Here is an 18,766-nt window from a genome sequence, read left to right as displayed (position 1 = left end):
CTGTTACCCAAAAACAGTCACTTCTCATTCTTCCCTCCCCCAGGCCCTGGGAACCATGAATCTGCTTTCTGTATCTATGAATTCCCTTGGTTTGAATATGTCATATAAATGGACTCAGACAATATACGTGGCCTTTTGTGTCTGGGGTCTTTAACTTAACATGTTTTCAATGTCTAACCATATTGTAGCATGTTTTTCCTTTTTATGGTAGAATAATATTCCAATGTATGAATATTTTATTTATCCATCCATCAGTTGATAGACATGTGGTCTGTTTCCACTTTTTGGCTATTATGAATAATGCTAATATGAGCATTCAAGTATAAGTTTTCATGTGGGCATCTGTTTTCAGTTCCCTTGGGTATATGCCTAGGAGTGGAATTGCTGGGTTGTATGATAACTCTATACTTAAATTTTAGAAACTGCCAAACTATTTTCATTTAAAAATTATTTTTATTTATTTAAAAAAGTTGTTTTAATTTGTTGAAATTTTTTTTTGGCCACACCATGTGGCACATGGGATCTTAGTTCTCCAACCAGGGGTTGAACTCACATCCTCTACAGAAGGAGGATGGAATCTTAACCACTTGGCCACCAGGGAAGTCCTGCCAAACTTCTTTTAGACTGGCTGCACCATTTTACATTCCTCCCAGTGGTATATGAGGGCTCAATTTCTCCACATCCTTGCTGACACTTGCAATTATCTTTATGATTATAGCCCATCCTAGTAGATAAAAAGCGATACCTCATTGTGGTTTTGAGTTGCAGTTCTCTGTTGATTAATGATGCTAGGTGCTTTCATGTGCTTATTGACCATTTGTATATATTCTTTGGAGAAACAGCCATTCAAATTCTTTGCCCATGTTGTAATTGGGTTGTTTGTCTTCTTGTCGTTAAGAAGTGAGTTTATTTTAATACATCATTGCTCCTTCCTCAACTCTAGCATGGTGTGACCAGCCTGTGGAAGATAAAGGAGTTTAGTGGGTCACTTAAAAGCAGACTGAGGTCTCTGCTTCTTAGGCCAGTCAATGTTCTTGGGGGTGAGGGAGCGCTCCTCTTCCTTGCCCCCCGTTAAAACACTTCAGTTCCCCAGTTTCTTAGTTCAATTCTTGTTTTGCTCTCAGTTTCTTTCTAGTTGACCACATCCACACCCATGACATCATGACTATATATGTGCTGATTACTCTCAAATGCATATGTCTAACCCAGACTTCTCTCTGGGGCCCCACATTTACATATCCAGGTGAAACCTCAGCATGTTCAGAACTTGCTACATTCCTCTGCCAAACCTTCTCCTGGACTCCCCACCTGGATGAGCAGCAGCCACATCTCCCAAGTCAGCGGAGCTGGAAGTCACCTTGGAATCCTGTCTGTCAGGCACGTCTGCCCTCTTCCTCTCAAGGACTGTCCCTTTGCTTTCTTTAATAGCCCTCTCTAATTTGTCCTCAGTTCTTCACTCCCACTCTAACTGTTCAGATCTTTGTCACTCCCTAGTTTTGAGTTACAGCCATCCATCCTCTGCTGGAATGATCCAATTATATCCCTCCCATCTTAAAACCCAGTACTTCCTGTTGCCACACCCCCACCCCCGAAATAAACATCTTGTTCCTTTGTCCAGCATACAGGCCCTCCTGGATCTGATCTCTACATGTCTTTCCAATCTCATATTCTTCTGCTCCTTCTCCCTTCAACTCTTACTTTGATCATAAGGAATTCTTTCAAGTTTCTTGAATGGGTTGCATTCTCTCAAACCTTCATGCCTTGAATGCCACAGTATTGGCATGGGTTTCATATGTGTGGTCAAGGGTAGAGTTTTAGGGATCCCATATGACCCAAATTAAAAATTACTTTGAGTAGAGAACATGGTGACTGTGGGTCAGATGTGGATTTTGATTCAAGAATTTATATGAAAGAATTTCCATACTGAATAGAAATTAAGCTGCATTTTGTTGTATTAATGAACCTCGTATATTGAAAAGAGGATGAACTTCTTTTGGATTCTGACTTTGCTCCGTCCATAACTTGTTGTAACTAGTTATTTTCTGAAACAAAACCACCGTGATACATAATGTGACAAGCATATGTGTATTTGGGGAGCTGATGGGACAAAATATTTGAAATCAGTTACGGATCCCAAGGTTGCTGAGCACCAGCATCACATATATTTTGGAGCCCTACACCTCTAATCTCTGGGAGGTCTTACAACTTTTTCTAAGGATGTTAGTCCTTGGATAGAGAAACTCTGTGAAACTGAGCGAGTGAGTCCTGATTCCTTCCAAATCATTAAAACAAATTAATTTAGATTATGAACTAGTGCTTTCTCTCCCTGAAATTTTTACTTGGAAAAATTTCACACCCTCTGAAAAGTTACAAGAATGGTAAAAGGAACATGTCTGTTGTTTGCTTAGAGTTGCCTTTACTAGCATTTGGCCACATTGGCTTCCTGTCTCTCTTCCCATTATATGCACATGTGTCCCTCCCTCCAGCACCCTCCATCCCCCAAATGGTCTTTACAGTTCTCTTTGTGTTTTGGTCATAGTATCAAATGGTCTGGAGAAGACAGATGATTCATGATGGAGCAAAGAAGGGAGTTGCTAGATTCTCCTGCAGAAAGTGATTTATTCTCTTAACAGTTTCCAAATGGATGGAGAAGCCGTGAGACTAGATCGGTAGCCCCTTCTGAGAACTTGTTAAGACTTTCCTCATCTGGGGCTGCAGATGTGATCAACTATGCTTTCAGGACGGGTGAGGTTTCGTTCATAACACACCTTCCTCTTCTCTGGGTATGTTTTGGAGCCCCTAGTGAAGCCATGTGCCGAAACTGAAGCCTCAAGCTCTCAGCTCAGCGCCGCCTGGAGCACGCTGGGATGGTCCTGAGCAGATTCCGTTCTCTCTCCGAACCTTAGTTTCCCCGTCTGTAAAATGAGAGCTTGGGTCAACTGGTCTTTCAGTCCCCTCCTTGTGATTCTGTCCCATGACCCTGTGATGGTGAGAAAACCTTCATCCTTTGGGAAATTGTCAGAAGATAGATATTTTATGTACATGTGAGGTGAGCCCCAGAAATTTATGATGGCTGGGCTTTGGCCAGGACCATGTCTGGTTTATAACAAGGACTGTTTTCCCCCTTGCAAGGGCTACCAGTGCTCTGTCTGCTGAGGCAGGAGGTGGGCTTGGTCGGGGTGGAGGAAGCAGCATGAACTCTGACCCCTGTCAGAGTCTCTCCACCTCCCCTTCCTTTGAGGTTGCCTGCTTGTTTAATTTGTCGCTCCCTTGTTTCCCACACCCTTTTATGGCTACTTTTGTTCAAGGATATTGCCACCTCCTTTTTCTGTCTCTGGCCTGCCTCCAGTTTAAATATCTCAAGGAGGACGGCAGCAACCTGACGATGTTGATGAAATGGGTGACTTTAATGGTGGGCCTGAGCAAGGCTGCACTCTCATCCTCGGCGGGCAAGAGCTAGTCAAAGTCCAGGTAGCGGATGAATAGTGATGCTAATCGTTAGAGGATTTCCCCAGAGTTCTTACCCACAGAGCAGGGGTCCTGGAGTGGCCAGACTTCATTCATGGGTTTAATCCCCATGGGGAGATTTTGAGAAAGTTCTCGTAACAGAGGGAAGAGGTTAGGTGTGGTGGGATTGGGGAAAGGAACTGGTGAGAGCAGGGTGTGATTGGGGGTTCATCTATTTTTTCAATAAATGTTTATTGAAGACCTTCTACATTATGTGCAAGATCCCTTTATCCAGAACATCCTAAATCTGGGTCGCCATCCATATGTGCCAGATAATCTGCTATGTGCTATTGAAGAGGTATAGAAGTAACATTAGAGTTACAGAAATAATATTAGTCATTGTCATACCCTCTCTCTCCTGACAATCACGTGCCAGGCATATTGCTAAGTGGGTTACATCGATTCTGCTTAATCCTCCCAACTCTGACGGGAGGTCCTGCAGGAGAGGAAAGGGAGGTTTAGAGCAGGCACTTGCTCAAGGTCAGGCAGTGAGTAAGAAGCAGAATTGAGATTTGAGGTCAAGTCTGATGTCAAATCCCATCTTCTTAACCTCTCATTCCTCAAAGCTGGTTTAGGGACTGGTGCCAGTTTGTGAGGAGGTTTTCACCACTCTAAAATATAAGGGTAATAAATTAATAACTAGTTTGTTAATAGGCTTCCTTTTTTTAATTCACTGGTTCTCAGCTGAGATGATCTTGTCCCCCGGGGCTGTTTGGCAATGCCTGGAGACATTGGTTTTCACAATTTGGGAGTGCTACAGGCATCTCCGGAGCAGTTGCCGGAGATGTTGCAGACCATCTCACAGAGTACAGGATGACTCCCCAACAACACCCCCCTGCATCCCTGCCCCGTCCCCGCCCCCTCCCCCACACACAGCAAAGCTTTATCTGGCCCCAAGTGTCAATTGTGCTTAGTCAAGGAACTCTGATTTTATTTGAAGGATTATCCCTAATCTTAAAACTATATTATTCTGACCTGTGCAATATGTATTAAATGTCCTTTCTTTTAAGAACCTGAGTAGTAGATGGCAGTTGGGTTTTAGAATGTCCTTAGCTGGCAAAGTACAAAAAGTTGACAAGACTATGGTGATCCCTATAATTTTTTTTTTTTCCTGTTCAAAAGTTTCCTGAACTTTGAAATCCAAGCATCTAAGAACTGCTCAACCTAGGTGTGATTTAAAAAATACTGTTTGTTAAGGATTAAAGAAGAAAACAGTCTCACATTGCAATGAAGGCAATGCCTAAGGCCACCTTGGGGCTCCTGGATTTGATTGACTCACTAACATTCATTGACCTCTTGGTGCCTAGGACTGTGCCAGGCCCTTTGGGAGGTCAAAGGAAGTTTGCATTCACGGGTTTGTCATCTTTGTAGGGTGAACAGCGAACCCGCATGAAACAAGCAGGGAACAAGGAAACAGCGTGGCAGATAACAATGGCTAAGTCACTGGTTGATGCTAACATGGCAAACCAAGGGGTTTCTACGGGGAAGAATTTTAGGTTCCTGCTGTGGGTCTGTCATCAAGTAGGCTATGTGACCTTAGGCAAAGCACTGAATTTCTCTGCCTCTTGCTTTCTTACTGGTTTCCCGTCTTGGCTGAGCTCACCTGAGAAAGCCTCCTTTTCCTCCTGCCTCCAGTGGGACACCCAGTCCTGTTGATTCTGTTCTGGAAATGTCTCCAGAGCCTGCTGAGTCTCTTCCTATTCCAGTGCATTCTCTACTCAGCAGCCAGAATAATCTTGCTAAAATACAAATCTGATCACATCACCTGCCTCTGCTTAAAACCCTCGGTGGTTTCCTCGTTGCCCTCAGGACAAAGTCCAAGCTCCTTGGCTCTGTGGTTGGGGCCCAGCCCACCTCTTTAGTCTCGTTTCTCAGGCTGTGCCCTTCACCCCCACTCATGCCATAGTCTGGAGACAGCAGGTGGCTTACTCTTCTCTGAGCACAAACAGCAGCCCACCTCCCTGGAATCTCCTTTCTTCTGTTTTTCACTTGGCAAAATCTTCTAAGGTCAGTCATCTCCTCCGGAAGCTGCCCCAAGTCCTAGAGAACAGAGTGCGCATCCATCTCTCTCCCCTACTGTGCTGTGAAGCTGATGGAGGGGGGGCCCACGTTAGCTTTGCTCTGTCTTGTAAACTTCACACCCTGCGTGGTACCAGCACATGATAGGTGCTTAACCGTTGCTGAGTGGAAAACAAATGGAGAAAGAAGGAGAAATCTAAAGTGGAGATAACAGTGTTTATTCTTTGTTGCCACCCAAGGTTACTTGTGGCATGAACATGAGATAATATTTATTGAAGAACTGAAAAATGAGAGGCTAAGCAGACGCAAAAGAATGTATTCATCATTAGTTTCAAAAGGTGACATCGTTGACTTTGGAACCATGGGTGAAAAAACCTTAGAATTCCCTCCATCATATCACCATTAATGTGTATGCACATGTGTTTATGCGCACGCACGTGCACACACACACACACACACACACATACACACAGAGCAGGTCTAAGAGTGAAGGTTGTTGGGTGCTGGAAGTTGGTGTGTCAAATAGAAAAGTCCACATGGCCAGAATTTTGCACAGTTCAGCAGAAACATGTTTTGTTGGTGCAGGAACAGACATGGCATGGATTGTGACTTGGTGGCCTGGGCCTGCTTGGGGCCTCTGGTGACAATAGGTCCTCTTCTTTCCCAGAACTGGGACTGAGCGTAGACAGGACAGTGGCAGGAGGGAGGAGGGGCTTGGCTTCCTTTTTCTTTTGTGTCCCCCTTTCTTTCTCCTCTTTCTGACTCCTCTGTTTTCTGAATATCATCCACCCCAGTCACCCGCACTGAACATGGTACATCAAACAAAGAAGAAGCAAAGAAGTGGAAATAGACGTCTGGACATGGGTAACACCTTGCAAATATTATTGCGTTAGCCTGTATTATCCTTCTCTGCGCAGGCCCCTTATTCCTGCACCAGCCCCCAGACTGTCACTCCATGCAGGGCAGGTGTTTTCTTTGTATTCTCTTGTACCCTCTGCAGGTGCCTGGCACCCTAGTAAGTGTACACAAGTGTTTGCTGAATGAATGAGTGAGCTCACCGGAGTCAGAATGAAGTTTACCTCTTGTGCCAGTTCCCAGGTGTTTCGTCTCTCTCTGGTTTCTGATATTTTCCGAGACGAGGGGTTCTTTTCCTTTTACCCAGATTGAGGATGAGGTGATTTGTGACCCTCCTTCGGGACACACCCCCACTGTTGCCCCCAGGTCTGATTTTCCTCAGAGGCATCAAGTCCTGGGCTTGGATCCCTCCTCTTCTCAGATCCCTGAAGGTTGCTCTGCCCCAGCACAGGGGGAAGCAGGGCTCTGCAGGGTGCAGGGAGGGAGCCTAAGGAATTAATTTGTTAATCTTTATTACAAAGGCCGCTTCTATTGTTTACAGGCCATTAGAAACCATTATCATCTTCCCAGGCTGGGCAGACAGCAGCTAGCTGCTTTGATGCATGTCTTGGAGCGATAAGGAAAATTTATCCCTTCAGAATTTCTTCTTGGTTTATTGTTTGACGCAGCTAGCAACTTTCTCTCCAGAAGTCCCCGGACTCAGGCAACTTTGTCAAATTGTTGCTGGAAGAGGTTCAGATTAGGACCCTATAACTCTGGAACTGGAAGAGACCTGAGACGGACGATTGTCCATAACCTACCACCTTCCTCTGTCACCATCACCCCCTATTTTTCTCCCCAGAGCAGAGCGGTTCCTGGATACACCACCTTCTCAAGGAACTTGCGCCTATTGAGCTCTGAGCAGGGTGGACTTTTCTTCTGACTTTCAGCAAATCTTCCTCTCTGCAGGATCATGTCTCCTCTGCTGGGAAGGCTCCTAGAACTCTTCCCACACCCCACATTGCCAGCCCCTGACCCAGCACCCCTGGAGTGGTGTGCACTTAGGTGGCGGGGTTATCTTTACTCTGCCGTCTTCGATAGGCATATCTAGCCTTCTCCTGGGTGGGCTTGGCAGAGCCCTTGAGGGCCCTCACCCATCTCCCAGACAATCTGTCTGCTCCAGGGGTGGTTCTTGAGGGCGTGACATTTCATCTGGACAGATACGGGCATCAGGATATAGGCCACATCCACCTTGCTGTGGCCCGGTTTTTGTCCTGTGATCCTGTGGCATGTTCTGTGTCCTGGACCTGATAAAAAGTCCCTCATACTGAAGCCTGAATACTGAAAGTCACTTTTCGGCTGATTGGTTGAAGAGTTCCTGTGTGCTCTGTAAGAGATGAGCTAGCTTGCCCTATCCTGGGCACTCACATGTTTTTTGGACAGAAGAATGGATGGATACAGGAATGAGGGATGTCAGCCAGGACCAGGTCACTCGTTATGGGGCTGTGTATTCAACTCATTAAGTATTTGATGAGTGTCTGCAATGGAAGAGTTAGTTGTTGTTGTTGTTCAGTCACTCAGTTGTGTCTGACTCTTTGTGACCCCATGGACTGCAGCACACCAGGCTCCTCTGTCCTCTGCTATCTCCTGCAGTTTGCTCAAACTCATGTCCATTGAGTCACTGATGCTATCTAACCATCTCACCCTCTGCCGCCCCCTTCTCCTTTTGCCCTCAATCTTTCTCAGCATCAGGGTCTTTCCCAGTGAGTCGGCTCTTCACATCAGGTGGCCAAGGTATTAGAGCTTCAGCTGCAGGAAGAATTGGTGCTGGGGGTCAAAAGATGTTTAAGACCTGGTTGTTTGACATTCAAGTGTTTGTATCTAGAGGGAAGTGAGACTCATAAGACAAGGCAGGTAAGCACATATGGGAATAGAGAGACCTCTGCTTGTTGGAGGAGTGTAAAGGGCAGTGGATTAACTGCAAATGAAGGGATCAGGAGAGCTTCGGGAGGAGATGGTTTGTAAGGATCGCTGTGAATAAAAGAAGAGAAAGGAGAGCAGATCCAGACTGGTAAACAGCAAGTGCCAGCGTTTTGATACATGACAGTGCCTTGAGCTTGCCACAGACCAGGCCTGGCAGCCCCACCGAAAGCCACTTCTGTCTTCAGCCAGTGAGGCTCCAGATCCATCTCAGACAACACCAAATAATCCCAGGAATGTTTTCCAGGCGTCTGACCCCCGGGTAAGGCTTGGGGCAGACATTCCTGTCCTCTAGACTTCACAGGGGCCCCAGGTTGCCGGAGTTTGCTCTTTGGAGGGTGCACAGGACACACTCAGGGATGCCCTAGAGTCGGTGAAGGGGGTGGATAAACTTCCAGCGCTGGATTCCTCAGTTTCCATTAAGTCTCTTTGCCCTTCCCCCAGCCAGTCTCATGGCTAGGCCAAGCATCACCCTCTTCTGAGGTCTGCTCATGCTCTTCCCACCTCTAAAAGAGCCTTCCTCTTATTTCTGTTTGTCCGATTTCATCTACCCTTCTGCAGAGGCCCAGCCTCCTTCTGGAAGGATATGCATCTTTTTTTCTGAGCTCCCAAAGCAGATCCCCTGCTGAGGTTGGCGATGGGTCTCCTCTCTGTCTATCAGAGGCTTGGCACCGGATGACTGCCCCAGAGATGAACGAAAGAAATGGAACTTCCTACTGTCCCACTTTTATTCCAAACAAGTATCTAAGGTCAACATGTTTTAACACATTAAAAAAAAACCTTCCAAATCCCCCTGATTTTTTGTGTTCTCAGGGTAACTGCTTAGTTACCTTCCAGAGAGTGGGAGAAAACCAATAAAGAGAATTCTTCATCTCCCGGAGCAGGATGGAGTGCAGAAATGCCTTGGAAATAGAAGATTCCCTTGGCTCCTTGCTCCAGCAGCACTGCGGCCCATTTATAACTGGGCGAGGGCTCCCTCTCAGTGTCGCTTATCTCTGCCTCACATTCACAGACTCACCAGTCTGGAGTCTCCCTGGATTTTGGCCAAGCCAGTTGGGAATGCATAATAGCTGAGATATGGGATGGGCCGAGCTTGCCATGTCCTTGCATGCTCCTGTGAAGGTCTCCCGTCTCCCCTTCTCTCTTCCCTTCCAACCTCTTCTCTGGCATTGGGAGCTAAGCTTCATGGTCCCACCTCTCTAATCTTTGAAAGAAGGCAGATTCAGATTCCATGTTTGCAGGTGGCTGTGCTAGTAATTATGGACACCCCTTGGAGATTGGGAGGGACGTTTGGGTAAGCAGCTTTAGACCAAATGGCATTTAGCTAGCTGCCATTTTGAAATCTCAGCTAAAGGGTCTTTTGAACTTCTGAGCTCTGTCTATAAAGTCTCCCCCAGCTCACTTGCTTTTTATGACCAAGTGTTTGGTTTTGCTTTAGTGGCTTTCTGTTTTGCTTTTTTTGCCCTGGCCAGAAATAGGGATGACAAAGGGAAAGGCCCCTGGAAAGAAGATTCTAGCCTTTCAGTCTAGAAGATGGGAGCAAGGGCTGCTGGGAAATTTGATGAGGTCCTGTCGGGGGCAGGGCAGGGGTGGTCTGGAGCCTGCGCTGGAGGCGTTGGGGGAGGCAGATGGCGTGGGACCATGCTGTTAGCGCTCTTGCCCCAGGAGCGGCTCTGTTCAGGTGGTACACTGGGTGCAGTGGCTGACAGAACTACAGAGTAGTTGCGGAAGCCGCAACATCCTTGGTGAAGATGGTCTTGGGCACTGTTAGAATGGATAGTTTCCATGCCACAGACAAAAGCTGAGTCACTAGCTGGAGTTACCAGGGGTGTTCTAGCATGTTCTTCTCTTCCTGTGTCTTTGATGCAACATCATGTGACTCTGGACAATGGCCCAGTGCTCTTTGGGTGAGTGGGACGGTTCTGACACACGCACGAGATTGTAATAAAGCCACATGCCCTTGTGTGTTGTTTACCTTTAAAAATTAAGTGTTTGTGTGTGTGTGTGTGTACGGGTGTGTGTGAGGGGGTGGGGCAGGGAGGGAGAGAGAATGTGAAGCATTTACCCATTGCTACAGGCGTGGGAGTGTGGTGAGGTGATGGGTGGATTGGTTATGGGACGAGGTGCTGGTATGTTTGTTTCTAGAATGGTAGGTTTGATCATTGTAAACCTTATTATTATTTTTTTGTTTGATTTCTTGTTAATATTCCTCCCTATATTAGTCTGCTGTAATAAAGTACCACAAACTGAGAGGCTTAAACAACATAAATTTACTGCTTCACAGTTCTGGAGGCCAGAAAGCCAAGACCAAGGTGTTGGTGGGCTAGGATCCTTCTGAGAGTTTTGAGGGAGAGCTCCTTGGGCCTCTTTTAGCTTCTGGAGGTTTGCTGTCAGTCTTTGATGATGCTTGGCTTCTAGAAGCATCACCCCATCTCTGCCTTCATCCTCATACAGCGTTTCCCCTGTGTGCCTGTCTCTGTGTGCAAATTTCCCCTTTTTATAAGGACATCAGTCATACTGGATTAGTTTGTGCAGTCAGTAAGTGGTGCCCAACTCTTTTTTCGACACCTTGGATGGTAGCCTGCCAGGCTCCTCTGTCCATGGGATTTCCCAGGCAAGGATACTGGAGTGGGTAGCCATTCTCTTCTTCAGGGAGCTTCCCAACCCAGGGATCAAACCCTTGTCTCCTACTTTGGCAGGCAGATTCTTTACCGCTGAGTCACTGGGAAGCCCATACTGGATTAGGGCCCACCCTAACTACCTCATTTTAACTAGTTAGGTCTGCAATGACCCTGTTTCCAAGTAAGATCAGATTCTGAGATACTGGGGGTCAGGACTTTAACATATGCCTTTTGAGAAGACATGATTCAACTCATAATACTTCCCTTTCTTCTCCTAAAAAATGGCGTTTTTTTTTTTTTTTTTTAAAGAGGGCTTTACTTTTTGAAAAAGAAAGACCTCTAAAGTGGAAAAAAATTAAAATGCTACAGAGAGTAAACAGGAGAGGAAGATAAGTCTCCTCCCATCCTCAGACCTTAGTTCTTCAGTTTACTTTTTTTTTTTAGCTGCACTTGTCAGCTTTCAGGATCTTAGTTCCCAGACCAGGTATTGAACCCTGGCCGTGGCAATGAAGGGCTTCCCAGGTGGCTCAGTAGTAAAGAATATGTCTGTCAATGCAAGAGATACAGGTTCAAACCCTGGGTCGGGAAGATCCCCTGGAGGAGGAAATGGTAACCCACTACAGTATTCTTGCCTGGGAAATTCCATGGATAGAGGAGCCTCAAAGAGTTGCACCCAACTTAGCGACTGAGTGCACATGCATGGCAGTGAAAGCTTGGCGTCCTAACCACCGAACCGCCAGGGAATTCCCCCTCGTTCTTTAACACAGAGCCAACCGCTGTCACTCACTTTGTTTCTTCCCTGTTCTTTCTGGAGTTGCTCTATGAGTATAAATGTGTATAAGGGGACGACAGAGGATGAGATGGCTGGACGGCATCACCAACTCAATGGACATGGGTTTGGGTGGACTCCGGGAGTTGGTGACGGACAGGGAGGCCTGGCGTGCTGCAGTTCATGGGGTCGCAAAGAGTCAGACACGACTGAGCGACTGAACTGAACTGATCCTTTTTTCCCCCTTAAAATAGCTGCATTCTAAATGCCCTGTTCTGCACCTTGCTTTTTCAATTTAACAATATATTTCAGAGATCCATATCAATAGGTATATGTCTGTCCTATTTTTAACAGATGTACTGTATTTCATTGTGTGGATACACCATGATTTATTTAATTTCACCTCTCTTGATGGGTATTCAGGTGATTTCTAATCTTTGCTATAATGAGAAAAATTATATATACATTTCTTTACCCACTAGTGTAAGTCACCTATATAGCTCCTTCTTAAAGAGTTCATATATAGTATATAAAAGTATATTTTAAAAATATTTGTTAAGTTCCTACTCTGGACAAGCATTTGATATTTCATCATACTGATACTCATATTTACTCAGCATAGTGGCTTGTCCTAAGTCAGTAATGAAAATTCTTGCATACTGATCTCTAGTTTTGATTATTTTTAGCATAGGTTCCTAGCAGTAAGTCAAATAATCAAGAAATTGTTGTCTCTGGATCCTTATTGCCAAACTGTATTCCAGAGATGTACCAATTTATGTTTTTGCCAGAAGAGTGCTTATCTTGCCCCACAACACTAGCCTTATCATTAAACAAAAAGTATTGCTAATTTGGTATGTGAAATATGGCATTTCATTTTTAAAATGTTTTACTTGTTTATTAGCTATGCTTATTTCCTCTCTTGTAGCTTATCTGTGTCCTTTGGCCTTTTATCTGTTAAGGTGTCAATGCTTTTTATACCAACTTGTGTGGGCACTTACTGATGTTGATTTGTCATATCTGACATATGTGTGGCAAATATTTTTAGTACTTTGTGGTTTGACTTTTATATTATTTTAAACCAACTTTATTATGATATTATTTACACACAGTAAACTGTACTCGTTGAAGTATACTGTCCTCTGGATTTTGACAAGTGTATGTTCCCATGTAACCACAACCAGGACAGACTGTTTCTATCGTTCCCCCAAATTCCCTTGGGCCTCTTTGCAGTCCACCGCATCTCTTGCCCCAGGCAACCATTGATCTGCTTTGTGACTCTATAGATTAGTTTTGTTGATTCTAAAATTTCATGTAAATAGAATCATACTGTATGTGTTTTTTTAGAATCTAGCTTATTTTACTTAGCCTTTTTTTTTTTTTAAGATTTACCCATGTTAATGTGTATGGTAGTAGTTTGTTCCTTTTTATTCCACTCTATGAATTTACAACAATTTTTTATCCATTCACCAGTTGATGGACATTTGGGTTGTGGTCAGGTTTTGGCTACTATGAATAAAGCTGTTGTTAGCAACTGTGTACAAGTCTTTTTGTAGACATATTTTTTCCTCTTGGGTAAATTCGTAGACATGAAGCTGCTCAGTCATGTAGCAAGCACATGTTTCTATATAAGCAACTGCCACACTCTTCTGAAGTGGCTGAACCATTTTATATTCCCAAAATGTATGAGCATTTTGGTTGCTGTGCATCTTCACCAGCACTTAATATGATCAATTTTTAAAATTTTAATTATTTTAGTGGGTGTAGTGTCTTATAGTTTCAGTTTGCATTTTCCTGAGGACTAATGATATTAAGTATATTTTGATGTGCTTATTGACTGCCTGGGTCTATTTAAATCTTTGCCTGTTAAAAAAAAAATTGGTTTGTCTTCTCAGTACTGAAATGCTAGGGCTCTTAATGTATTCTAGATATAGGTCCTTCACCACATATATGTATGATGAATAATTTCTCTCAGATTGTGTTTTGCCTATTCATCTTCCTAACGGAGTGTTTTTTCCCATTGTGGTGAAATATATGTAACATAAAAGATGCCATTTTAATCATGTTAAATATACAATTCAGTGGCATCAATTTCACTAACACAGTTGGACAACTGCTATTCCTGTCTTTAAGAGTCTTTTGAAGAATAGAAACTTTTAAGTTTGATAAAGTTCAACTTATTCTTTTCCTTTTGTGTTTCTTGCTTTTGTGTCCTGAGAAAATTTTGTCTATACTAAGATTTCTCTTTATGTTTTCTTTTGGAAATTTTATAATCTTAATGCTTAATTTAATTCTACAATCAATTTGGAGTTACTTTCTGTATTTACATGAGGTCAAGTTTGATTTTACTTACTTATTTTTGATAGTGATATCCACTTAAAACAAGTAGAGCTTAGTAGATGTTACTGTTTTTCTTTTGTGAGCCACTGATTTATTTCACTGCTGTTTATCTTAGAAATTCCACACTCCCGTTCAGCTATCAGATGGATAATCACCTATATAATTCTTTCTTTAAAAAAATTTTTTTAACCTCAATTCTTTGATTCACTTGGAATGTGTTGAGGTTTATGTGAAGAGTTGAAGGACTCATTTGATTCTCCCTCAACAGTTGAGTGAATAGTGGGAAGGGGAGTTCTTAGAGGAGATATATCTTCCCTGCTGGCTTAGCAGGTAAAGAATCCTCCTGTCAATGCAGGAGACACAGGAAGCGCAAGTTCGATCCCTGGGTCAGGAAGATCCCCTGGAAAAAGAAATGGCTACCCAATCCAGTATTCTTGCCTGAAAAATCCCATGGACAGAGGAGCCTGCTGGGCTACAGTCCATGGAGTGGTGAAGAGTCAAACACGACTGAGCAACTAAGCACACACAGATACACACAGTGGGGGTAAGGTAAGCAGAGGGTAGAGCTTTTGTGAAATGGGGGCCACCTGGCCTCGCTTGCTGAGAAGTAGTTGTGGGAGACAAGTCAGAGAGGCTGGCAGGGGCAGCGGCAGCCTGTGGAGCACCCCCAGACTCTGTCCCCTGGGGTGGGGGGCGCAAGCCACTGAGAGTTATGATGGGAGTGTTGCTTTAGCAATGTGTAGGTTGGTTCTGACTGGGGAGAGACAAGAGGGAATGAGAACAGAAAGTGAGACCTGGCAATTTCTAGCTTTAAAGAGAGGATGGGATGGGGGTGGGGGTGGGGAATTGCCAGTTCTTGATTCCCGAAAGGGTGACACTGGAAGGTAGAATTAAACATTGACCTTGAGATTCAAGATGAGCAGTTGGTTAGAACTTCTCTGCTTTAACCAGAAATAAAGAAGGCAGAAGAAACTGGCTTTCCGAGGGAATAAAAGAAACAAAGAAAATGACATTCCTTGAGGATATAATCAGAACAGTTCCTTACCTTTTGTACATTTTGAGTATCCAAAATACTTTTATATACTTTCTTCTATCTTTTGAAACGTTTTTGTTTATGCATTGTGTGATAGGCAGGGCAGACTTTACCCCATTATCCATCCTACAGTCAGGAAAGTGAGGCTCAGTGAGGTTAGCAGGCTTGCCCCAGTTCTGTTCTCTGAGCTATAGGCCCTTGTGCTGTGGGAGAGCTTCCCAGGGTAAAGAACCCTCCCGTCAATGCAAGAGACGTGAGAGATATGGGTTTGATCCCCTGGGTCGGGAAGATCCCCTGGAGGAGCACGTGGCCACCTACTCCAGTATTCTTGCCTGGAGAATCCCATGGACAGAGGAGCCTGGAGGCTACAGTCCGTAGGGTTGACTGAAGTAACTTAGCATGCACGCATGTACATGGCGTGGGGAGCAGAAAGCCCGCAGTAAATTCTGATTTGGATTTTACACACTTGCCGCGTGAGTGTGGCCAGCCTTCTTCCATCCCCAGCACCTCAGCTTTCTGATCTATGAAGTGAGATTGATAATAGCTGCACCCTTAGCTTCACACAATGGGAAATTCAAGGAAAATAATCTACTTGAACGAGTGCTGACATATAAAAAGCAGGATGCAAATATCAATCTTATTCAGGTTGTAATTTCATCCAACTGGGGCTGGGGATCAGCTGGCCCCAGGGTGGGGAGAGCCAAGGACCCAAGGTCATGCTGACGCCACAGGCTGAGTTGCTTCTAGGTGTCCGGAGGCAGGGGTCATCTTTGATGGAGTGCGCAGGGGGCGCAGGGCTCTGAGACGTGGTGGAAGTACCCATTCAGCCCCCAAGGCCGGAGGCTTTCAAGGTCAGTGTGGGGATGTTTGACGGCTCACATGTACTGGGAAAATCTCTGGATTTGGATTCTGAGGCCTTGGGCTTGAACATTCAGTTCAGTTCAGTTCAATCACTCAGTCATGTCTGACTCTTTGCTTCCCCATGAACCACAGCACGCCAGGTCTCCCTGTCCATCACCAACTCCTGGAGTTTACCCAAACTCATGTCCATTGAGTTGGTGATGCCTACCAACCATCTCATCCTCTGTTGTCCCCTTCTCCTCCTGCCCTCAGTCTTTCCCAGCATCAGGGTCTTTTCAAATGAGTCAGCTCTTCGCATCAGGTGGTCAAAGTATTGGAGTTTCAGCTTCAACATCAGTCCTTCCAAGAACACCCAGGACTGATCTCCTTTAGGATAGACTGGTTGGATCTCCTTGCAGTCCAAGGGACTCTCAAGAGTCTTCTCCAACTCCACAGTTCAAAAGAATCAATTCTTCAGCACTCAGCTTTCTTTATAGTCCAACTCTCACATCCATACACGACTACTGGAAAAACCATAGCCTTGACTAGACAGACCTTTGTTGACAAAGTAATGTCTCTGCTTTTTAATATGTTGTCTACGTTGGTCATAACTTTCCTTCCAAGGAGTAAGCATCTTTTTATTTCATGGCTGCAGTCACCATCTGCAGTGATTTTGGAGCCTCCAAAAAGAAAGTCAGCCACTGTTTCCCCATCTATTTGCCATGAAGTGATGGGGACTGGATGCCATGATCTTAGTTTTCTGAATGTTGAGCCTTAAACCAACTTTTTCACTCTCCTCTTTCACCTTCATCAAGAGGCTCTTTCGTTCCTTTTCTGCCATAAGGGTGGTGTCATCTGCATATCTTAGGTTATTGATATTTCTCCCAGCAATCTTGATTCCAGCTTGTGCTTCCTCTGGCCTAGCATTTCTCATGATGTACTCTGCCTATAAGTTAAATAATCATGGTGACAATATACAGCCTTGACGTATTCCTTTCCTGATTTGGAACCAGTCTGTTGTTCCATGTCCAGTTCTAACTGTTGCTTCCTGACCTGCATACAGGTTTCTCAAGAGGCAGGTCAGGTGGTCTGGTATTCCCATCGCTTTCAGAATTTTCCACAGTTTATTGTGATCCACACAGTCAAAGGCTTTGGCATAGTCAATAAAACAGAAATAGATGTTTTTCTGGAACTCCCTTGCTTTTTTGATGATCCAGCAGATGTTGGCAATTTGATATCTGGTTCCTCTGCCTTTTCTAAAACCAGCTTGAACATCTGGAAGTTCATGGTTCACCACGTATTGCTGAAGCCTGGCTTGGAGAAGTTTGAGCATTACTTTACTAGCATGTGAGATGAGTGCAATTATGCGGTAGTTTGAGCATTCTTTGGCATTGCCTTTCTTTGGGATTAGAATGAAAACTGACCTTTTCCAGTCCTGTGGCCACTGCTGAGTTTTCCAAATTTGCTGGCATATTGAGTGCAGCACTTTCAGAGCATCATCTTTTAGGATTTGAAATAGCTCAACTGGAATTTGATCACCTCCACTAGCTTTGTTTATAGTGATGCTTCCTAAGGCCCACTTGACTTCACGTTCCAGGATGTCTGGCTCTAGGTGAGTGTGAGTGATCACACCATTGTGATTATCTGGGTCATGAAGATCTTTTTTGTATAGTTCTTCTGTGTAGTCTTGCCACCTCCTCTTAATATCTTCTGCTTCTGTTAGGTCCATACCATTTCTGTCCTTTATTGAGCCCATCTTTACATGAAATGTTCCCTTGGTATCTCTAATTTTCTTGAAGAGATCTCTAGTCTTTCCCATTCTATTGTTTTCCTCTATTTCTTTGCATTGATCACTGAGGAAGGCTTCCTTATTGCTCCTTGCTATTCTTTGGAACTCTGCATTCAAATGGGTATATCTTTCCTTTTCTCCTTTGCTTTTTGCTTCTTTTCTTTTCACAGCTATTTGTAAGGCCTCCTCAGACAGCCATTTTGCTTTTTCGCATTTCTTTTTCTTGGAGTGGGTCTTGATCTCTGTTTTTCACCATGTCCTAGACCTGGGGTGAGATACTTGATTTCTCTGAATCTTAGTTTCCTTATCTTTGAGATGTAACATCATATACCCTGGAAATACTGAAATTCCCGAAACTTGCTATGCCTCTGTGCCTTTGGTGAAACTCCTGCTCCTTCAAAGCAGAGGTGGGAGGCGGGGAAGAGAGATGCTCTACTGGTGGCCTCGAGGAAGGGACATGCACCAAGGAGTGCAGGTCGTCTCTAGAGACTGAAAAACAGAAAGGGGTTTTCTCCTCAGAGCCTCTAGACGGATCTTGTTCTGTTGACACCTTGACATTAGCCCCGGGGGACTGATTTTGGACTTACAATCTCTAGAACTATAAGAGAGTAAATGTGTAGTGTTTTAAGCCACTAAGCCTGTGATAATTCATTCCAGCAGGAATAGGAAACTAATACAATGCGCTTAAGATTCGCCCAAGTCATTGCATGTGAGGATGCATTCCACTGTATGGATTTTCACCACTTGTGTATTCATTTATCAGTTGATGAACACCTGGGCTGCTTCCAAGTCTGGAGCATTATAAATAAAGCTGCTCTGAACATTTATATATGTAGGTCTTTGTGCGGACATATGTTTTCATTTCTCTTCAGCAAACGCCTAGGAGTGGGATTGCTGGGTCAGAAGTGTATATTTAATTTTATAAAAACTGCTAAGTGCCTTCCAAAGTGGTGCATTTCCACCAGCAGTATGTGAGAATTCCAGTTATTCTATATCCTTGCCAATGTGTGGTATTGCCAGTCTTTTTAATTTTAGCC

At 44.3% G+C, this 18,766-nt stretch overlaps 1 protein-coding gene across 2 annotated transcripts in view; it reads left to right on the top strand.

Moving 5' to 3' along the window:
* DPF3 (double PHD fingers 3) overlaps positions 1 to 18,766 on the top strand; it is a 293,574-nt gene that overhangs the window by 50,609 nt on the left and 224,199 nt on the right. The gene's annotated exons all lie outside the window — the stretch shown is intronic.

This window comes from Bos taurus, chromosome 10 (genome assembly GCF_002263795.3).
Source record: "Bos taurus isolate L1 Dominette 01449 registration number 42190680 breed Hereford chromosome 10, ARS-UCD2.0, whole genome shotgun sequence".
NCBI classification, from domain to species: Eukaryota; Metazoa; Chordata; class Mammalia; order Artiodactyla; family Bovidae; genus Bos; species Bos taurus.
Note: the sequence above shows the minus strand (reverse complement) of the source record. Positions and strands in the feature narration are given on the sequence as shown.